Source organism: Cavia porcellus, unplaced genomic scaffold (genome assembly GCF_034190915.1).
Source record: "Cavia porcellus strain 051 isolate PalLab524CR breed Dunkin Hartley unplaced genomic scaffold, mCavPor4.1 scaffold_3, whole genome shotgun sequence".
Taxonomy (NCBI): domain Eukaryota; kingdom Metazoa; phylum Chordata; class Mammalia; order Rodentia; family Caviidae; genus Cavia; species Cavia porcellus.
This window is the reverse complement of record NW_026947486.1, coordinates 80,791,273-80,797,604: the sequence shown is the minus strand read 5'-3', so window position 1 is coordinate 80,797,604 and position 6,332 is coordinate 80,791,273.

Here is a 6,332-nt window from a genome sequence, read left to right as displayed (position 1 = left end):
CCAGGGTGGTGGTCTTGCAGATGGACACCAGCACACAGATACAGTCTCTAGTGGTATCAGGACAGGAACTATGGAGCCAGGAGTGAAGCCAAAGACTGTCACCGAGTCTTGGCCTGTCTCTGTTCTGCACCTCTCTCAAATCTATTCCACAAATCCTGATCCGTCTTAGGCGCTCCTGCTGCTGCACCATACGCCAGTCACTTCTGTGGCTTCTGGTTTTGCCTCCTCCAGTTTCTTTCCTTCATCTTCCACCACAGAGATTTAAAAAAAATCTTTTCTTGATATATAATTTACATGCCATAAATGGATGCACCTTCAGAACATACTAATTAAACACACATGTGTAAACCGTATCATTCCGTTAGTGTGACAAACTGCAAGAAAAACCATACGTATATGCGTATGTATATAAAAAATAGATATTAAACATTTTATAATAAGTTTCTTGGCCACCTGCCTATTTCCCTTGGAGATGTGTCTTTTCAGATCTTTTACTAATTTTTAAAATTGATTTGTAATAATTTTGCTTATATTTTAGTCACAAGTCTCTTGTCAGATATATGATTTGCAAATCCTTCCCCCATTCTGTGAGCTAGCTTCACTTTCTTGTTGGTATCTTGTAAAGCACAAAATTTTTAAATTTTGACAAAGTCTAATTTATCTCTTTTCTGCTTGTGCTTTTGGTGTCATATCTAAGAAGCTATTGCCTAATACAAGGTCATAAATATTTACTAATTTTCTTCTATGTTTTTATGATTTTAGTTTTCACATTTGTTTGATATGCTTAATTTTTTATATATGCTGTGGCAGGGGTCCAACTTTTTTTTTGCATGGGGATATCTGCTTGTCTCAGCATTATTTGCTAGAAAGACTATTTTTCTACCATTGAATTATCTTGACACTTGCTATTATATGAACATTTATATCTACCTGTCACCCGCACCAATCCATAAAGTAATATCCTAAACTCACAGGATAAGGATATTAGGAGGACCCAAAAGATCTAGGTGGCCCCTTACACTATGCGAACACATAATAACAAAGTGTCATCTGTGAACCCAAAAGTGGACCCCTGCCATAAAATGACTGCCAACACTTTTGGCTATAGACTTCCCAGCTTCTAGAACTATGAAAAATAATTTCTGTTGTGTATAAGCTACTTAGTGTATGGTATTTTTTAATAGCAACCTGAATGACCAACATTGTCATTGCAAATCAATTGACTATGCCAGGCATGGTGGCACATTCCTGTAATCCCAGCTCTTGGGAAGCTAGGGCAGTAAGTTTGCAGTTTTAGTTACTTTTCTCATTGTTAAGACAAAATCTATGGGACAGCCAAGGTTAAAAGGGAAAGGTTTATTTATCTCACAGTTTGTAGAGGTTTCAGTCCATAATTGGTTGGTTTCAAGGCAGGATAGCATATGGCAGACGGGCAACAGTTCAGGCTGTGGAAGACAACAAAAGCAATAAGAGTAAGATAAGTCTCTCTCTATCCCTTATATTGTATCCAGTCTACCAGAATTAGGGCAATGCCAATTAGATCGGTAAACCTATTCAAAAATCACCCAGCCTTAATTCCAGCACTCTTAATCTCAGCATTGCATTATGAATCAATCACACACTCTAGATTTAGTCACCTCTGAAAAATCTCTATGACTGCATGATGCTTTGTGGGGGTGGGGGACATCTAGACACAAATGATAACAATTGCTGTGAGTTTGAGGCCAGCCTGGGCTATGTAAGTGAGTTCAAGGCCAGCCTGCATTACATAGTGAGACCTTAACTGAGAGAGAGAGACAGAGACAGAGACAGAGAGACAGAGACAGACAGACAGAGAGACAGAGACAGACAGACAGAGACAGAGAGACAGAGACAGACAGACAGAGAGACAGAAAGACAGACAGAGATAGACAGAGAGAGAGAGAGAGAGAGAGAGAAAGAGACAGAGAGAGAACAAAAAAGAAAATCAATTGACTATAAACCAAGGATTTTTTTCTGGACTCTTAAATCAATTCCATTGTTCTACATGTCTATTCTTATACTAGAACCACATTTTTTTTTGTCTTTTTGAGACAGGGTCTTGCTGTGCAGTTCAGGCTGGCCTTGAGCTCACTTTGTAGCCTAGGCTGGTCTCAAACTCGCAAGGATCCTCTTGCCTCAGCCTCCTGAGTGCCGGGATTACAGGTGTGAGCCACCATGCCCGGCTCCACATTGTCTTGATTAGTGTAGCTTTGTAATGAGTTTTCAAATAGAGAAAGAGACTGTCCTCCAATTTTGTTTTTGTTTTTCAAGACTATTCTTGGTCTTTAAAATTTTTACTCATCAAATTCTGGAGAAAAGAAAGATTGACTTTGATAAAGATTGCATTGAATCTGAAGATTGGTTTGGGTATTATTGTCTATTTAATAGCATTATGTCTTAATAATAGTTCAATTACATTTAGCAGAAGAAGTGCAGGGCTGGAGACTCAGCTCAGCAGCATAAGTACCTGCCTTGCACTTATTGTGAGTTCCATCCCCGATTCCAGAAGTGCAAGGTTCATATGCCAAAAGCCACAGAATAGTTTTTGAAAGAATAAATGTTTTTGGTAATGACTGATTGAAAATCTTGATATTATATCTTTAATTTCCTATTTCTTTTTGAGTAAGCCTATAATTTGCATCTTAATTGTAATTTTCCATTTTATTAGTTATTAACATATGGTTATTCATAATACAGTTGTTTTATTTGCTTTTTTACTTCTATTTTTTATTTTTGTGGCACTAAGGATTAAATCTAGGGCCCTCACACCTAGATACAACCTCAACCTTTTTTTTTTTTTAATTTTAATTTTTTTAATTTAAAGTCAAGAATTCTAACTTGCTAAATTGCTCAGGCTGTGGGCTCAAACTTTCAATCCGCTTACCTCAGCTTCCCAAGGTGCTGAGAAGACAGGCATTTGGCAACATACCCTGCTAGTATTTTTAATGATCTTTTTATTTCTGTGAAGTTAGCAATATTCTCTTTTTTATTCATTATTTTAGTAATTTGAGTGCTTTTTCTTAGTCTAGCTAAAAGTTAATTTTGTTGATTTTTTAAAGAATCATTTTTTATTTCTTTGGAGACAGGTGGCCTGGAACTCACTGTGGTCCTCCTGCCTTGGCCTCTCAAGAGCTGGGATTACTGGTGTGTACCACCATTCTCAGTTAAGAATCAGGTGTTAGTTTTCATTGATTTTCTCCATGGTTTCCTGCTCTCTCTCTCTCTCCTTAATTTGTACTATGATCTTTGTTAATTTTCTCTTGAATCATTTGGGTTCAGTTTGCTCTTCTTTTTCCAATTTCTTAAGTTGAATATTTAGGCTCTTGACTTGAGGTCTTTCTTTTCTTCTGGTTTAAATATAAGTATTTATGGCTACATGCTTCCCTCTAGACACTGGCTTATTTTCATTCCTAAATGTTGGACTAATATGTCATCATTTTCATTCATCATAAGACTTGTTCTAGAGCCGGGCATAGTGGCTCACGCCTGTAATCCCAGCACTCGGGAAGCTGAGGTGGGAGGATTGTTGCGAGTTTGAGACCAGCCTGGCTACACAGTGAGCGCAAGGCCAGTCTGAATTGCATAGCGAGACCTGTCTCAAAAAGACTTGTTCTAACTTATGTTGTGGTTTCTTTCTTTGGACCATTGTATCAGTAAGAATATGTTTTCCTGTTTCTATATATTTGTGAATTTCTCAAAAGGTTCTCTTACTCATTTCTAATTTCACTCCATTTTGGTTGGATACACACTTTGCATGATTCCAATCCTTTTATGTTTGTTGAGACTTACTTTATTTTCTATTATGTGGAATGTTCCATGGGCACTTGAGACAAATGTGCCTGCCTCTGCTGCTCAGTGGAGTGTTAATACGTGTCTGTTAGGTTTAGTTAGTCTATGGTCTTGTGGAGGCCTTTTATTTCCTTTGTAAAATCATTTCTTTGTTCAGCCCATCCCTTTGAGGGGTTTATTGTTAGGCACACACAGAGATGTTTTAACATTCATATCTGACTGTGTTCCTTCTGTGTTTGGGTATGCTGGATTCTCATCTATCACAGGTTCAAGAAGGCTCTTTGATATGGCACTCAAGGCAGTGATCTGACTCCTGGAAATCTCTAGTCTCCTCAAACTCTGGCTTCCAGCCACACTGAATATCTTAGAGTTCTTTGAGCACACTGTTGGTTTTCTTCCCTCTAGCCTTTTTACATACCTTTCCCTTTTCCTAGTTTACCTCTAATCTCAACTTCTTCTCCGGCTAACTCTCACTCATCCTTCAAAGCCTAGGAAGTCTTTTTCAACCCATGCTGAGTAACTTGTTGCATTTCTGTGCTCTCAGGACTTACTGACCAGGGTTTACTGCACAGCACCTCTCCCTTAAAAAAAGAATGAGAAATTTGGCTTTTTCCCTCACCAGCCTGGGAGCTCCCTGAAAGAAGGAACCGATCTGGATGATGCCTATTTCTCCAGCACCTGTCACAGGGCTGAGCAAAGACAGGGAGTGTCAGGTTTTACTGAACAGACAGACAAGTGTCTGGGTTCCACACATCAATGAGTATGTGATACTGCTTATATGAAAACGCAGAAGAATAGTTTGCATACACTCGCCATAGTTCTATCAAACACATGTAGGTTTTGGATATTTGAGAGAGATTCAAAATCAACTAGTTTTGACAGTGGATTGATAATACAGGTTGAGAGGCAAGGAGAGTTCAAGGCTGACTCCTATGATTTGCACCTGTGTGACTCCTATGACAGCACTGTTCTCTGCGAAGTGGGGCCGAGTGTGAAAATCAGGTTGGTGTCAGGATGGAGAGGAGATCTTGTATTTGTTGTTTCTTTTGAAATATTCAAGTGCAGATGTCAGACTGGCAGCTGGATATAGGAGGCTGGAGCTCAGAGAGGGCCCTTGAGATGGAAGTGCAAACATGTACTATATTGGGCACTGTTCTTGGTAATAAGTTTTACAGGCAGTGAATAAATGCATTTCACATGATTCTTTAAGCTTTTTTATAAAATAAAGTAACTGCTCTTTCAGATGATTATTGTAGTGACCTTTGAAAAATGTTAAAAGCCTAGCACTAAAAGTAAAACTCAGAAAAGGTGGTTTTGCACAGGTGGCTTTATATTCAGGTTTCCAACGTTATAATTTGACTGAAGAGTGGAAATTACAGTGCCTAGGAAGAGTGGAAGGGTAATGTGCTTAACCCAGAATGTCCAACATGAAGCCAAACACGACTTGGGAAAATGGAAAGGACTACTTATGTCTGCCTAAGATTTTTAGGAAAAATTACTGTCTTAGTTCAAGTTGCTATAACAAAATATCACAGGCAGGGTGAGTTAGAAACACCAGAAATTTAATTCTGGAGGCTGGGCATCCAAAACTAGGGTGCCAAAATTTTCAAGCTCTGGTAAGCACCCTTTCCCAGATTACAGACTGCGGGTGTCTTTTATCCTCCTTCAGCAGAAAATACAGCAAGGCAGCTCTCTGATTTTGTGTTTTAAGGACACTCATCCCACTCATGAGGATATTATATTACTCTTGTGACGTAATTTCCTCCCAAATGTCTCACCTCCAAATACCATCACAATGAAGATTAGCTTTCAACATATGAATTTAGGAGAAACACAAAGCTTTGATGCCTAATAACTCACTAAGCTAGGTTACTTAATAATGAACCCTTCCTCTTTTTTTTCTTTTCTTTTCTTTTCTTTTTTTTTTTTTTTTTTTTTGGTACCAGGGGTCGAACTCACAACCTCAAGCTTGCCAGGCAGGCACTTGTGCAGCTGAGCTAAACCCCCAACCCTGTTACTTAACAATTAACATAGCTCTTACTATGAGCTAGTACTGTTCTAAGCAGTATACCAATTTTGACACATTTAATTCTTTTGAGAACTCTATAACATAGATACTCTTACTATTGTTATCTGAATTCTACAGGGAAAGGAACAGAGGCACAAAGACAATGAGTAGTTTGCCTAATATCACATAAAGAGCAAGAGATATGAAGCTTTAAATATGAGGAGTCTGGTTTGAGTCCCTGCCTTGTGATGCAACCCATGTGAGTTAGTTGTTTCCAATCAGCTCAATGTAAGGACTTCATGAAAAGTTCTAAACATGGAAAGTTCACTTACTGTATGTGGAGGGTGGGCATTGGAAAAGCAAACAAGCTTTAAACAGTGTATTCAAGCCAAGAGAAATTTGGCGAGTGCAGCTGTCACCATCTCATGCCTCACACCATGAACTTCGCAGGTCCGATTTACCACATGATGTCTTGAGAAAGCAGTAATGATTATGCATTTTCTCTGCACTCTGC